Source organism: Oratosquilla oratoria, chromosome 22, assembly GCF_046742065.1.
Source record: "Oratosquilla oratoria isolate Oo_2021 chromosome 22, ASM4674206v1, whole genome shotgun sequence".
In the NCBI taxonomy this organism is placed as follows: domain Eukaryota; kingdom Metazoa; phylum Arthropoda; class Malacostraca; order Stomatopoda; family Squillidae; genus Oratosquilla; species Oratosquilla oratoria.
Window position 1 is genome coordinate 10,588,141 of NC_134798.1, and position 2,500 is coordinate 10,590,640.

Consider the following 2,500-nt stretch of genomic DNA (forward strand, 5'->3'; position numbering starts at 1 on the left):
ACGGAAAAGAAAACTAGAATTCCCAAGCGCTTTCGTGATATTTCACATCCATCCATATCACGAAAGCGCTTGGGAATTCTAGTTTTCTTTTCCGTTTTTTCCCTGTGGTTATCAGCAATACATACATATATATATATATATATATATATGTATATATATATATATGTATATATATATATATACATCAACCACAAATCACCTTTAATTCCATGCCATCACAGTCGAGACTGAAGAATCGCTCGATGGAGGCATCCGTTGGAAATTGAAGCGTGGACGAGCCGAGGATTCGAACCCAGCTAACCCGTAACAAAGTTACAGTGACTTAAACCAATACGCTATCAAGAGAGATATGAGCTGAGTACGACTTTCTTATATTTGTATGCTCGAATTACATACACCTACACGAAATATCGCGTTCAACCCACCTCCGCTATGATAGTGCATTTAGCTAGTATGTGCACGTGGGAAAGTTTATACATGTACACAGAATGGTTCCCAGTGATCAATTAATATCTTTTTTCAACCACAAATCACTTTTAATTCCATGCCATAACAGTCGAGACTGAAGAATCGCTCGATAGAGGCATCCGTTGGAAATTGAAACGTGGACGAGCCGAGGATTCGAACCCAGCTAACTCGTAACAAAGTTACAGTGACTTAAACCAATACGCTATCAAGAGAGATATGAGCTGAGTACGACTTTCTTATATTTGTATGCTCGAATTACATACACCTACACGAAATATCGCGTTCAACCCACCTCCGCTATGATAGTGCATTTAGCTAGTATGTGCACGTGGGAAAGTTTATACATGTACACAGAATGGTTCCCAGTGATCAATTAATATCTTTTTTCAACCACAAATCACTTTTAATTCCTTGCCATAACAGTCGAGACTGAAGAATCGCTCGATGGAGGCATCCGTTGGAAATTGAAATGTGGACGAGCCGAGGATTCGAACCCAGCTAACCCGTAACAAAGTTACAGTGACTTAAACCAATACGCTATCAAGAGAGATATGAGCTGAGTACGACTTTCTTATATTTGTATGCTCGAATTACATACACCTACACGAAATATCGCGTTCAACCCACCTCCACTATGATAGTGCATTTAGCTAGTATGTGCACGTGGGAAAGTTTATACATGTACACAGAATGGTTCCCAGTGTTAAATTAATATCTTTTTTCAACCACAAATCACTTTTAATTCCATGCCATAACAGTCGAGACTGAAGAATCGCTCGATGGAGGCATCCGTTGGAAATTGAAATGTGCACGAGCCGAGGATTCGAACCCAGCTAACCCGTAACAAAGTTACAGTGACTTAAACCAATACGCTATCAAGAGAGATATAAGTTGAGTACGACTTTCTTATATTTGTATGCTCAAATTACATACACCTACACGAAATATCGCGTTCAACCCACCTCCACTATGATAGTGCATTTAGCTAGTATGTGCACGTGAGAAAGTTTATACATGTACACTGAATGGTTCCCAGTGATCAATTAATATCTTTTTTCAACCCTCCCTCCTATCGTGGCACCTCCTGGATGACGGGTCATCCCTACATCATGTCCACTGCCCTGGGTCAGAAGCAGTGTCGCAAGACACAGCACATCCACAGCAAGGCTGCTTCATATATTCGGCGACCCCCCCCCCCTCTCCGTCCCCTCATGAAGGAAAGGAGAAGACGGGGAGAAATCCCTTCGGGCTGCGTCAATTTTTTTTTTCTCATACATACTTCCTCACCCCTATCCCCCACCTACTCCCCCTCATGCATCACAGCCTCATCTATACACAACCCTTCTCCATTCACCCCTATCTTCTGTCCTCTCCCGTCCTTCCTCTACATACATTCCTCTCTTTTGTAAAGCCCCTTTCACCCCATCCATCCATCTCATCCTAGGACGCCCCCTCATATTCACTCCTTCCACCTCCGCCTTCCATACTTCTTTTACTAATCTTTCTTCACTCATTCTTTCCATGTGTAAAAACCATCCTAATACTCTTTCATCAACTCTATCTCCCAGCTCCCTTTCCACCCCTGTTCTCCTCCTCACCTCCTCATTTATCACTCTGTTTAGCCTAGTAACCCCTATCATACTTCTCAGACATTTCATCTCAAATACATTCAAACTCCTTCTCTCTTCCTCTCTCATGTTCCATGTTTCTGCCCCGTACATTGCTGTTGGCACAATCACTCCTTCATACAGTCTCCTCTTAGCATCCATTCCCAGATGTCGATTTCTCATTACACTTTTTAATCCACCAAGGCATTTACTCTCTTCTCTCAATCTGCATTCTACCTCCACCCCCATATATTTATATATGTGTATATATATATATATATATATATATATATATATATGTATATATATATATATATATATATATATATATATATATATAATTACAAAAAAAAAGTCATTAGAGATATCATTCATAAGAACTGCCTTCCTACAAATGAGAACAACAAAATCAGAGTTCTCATCTA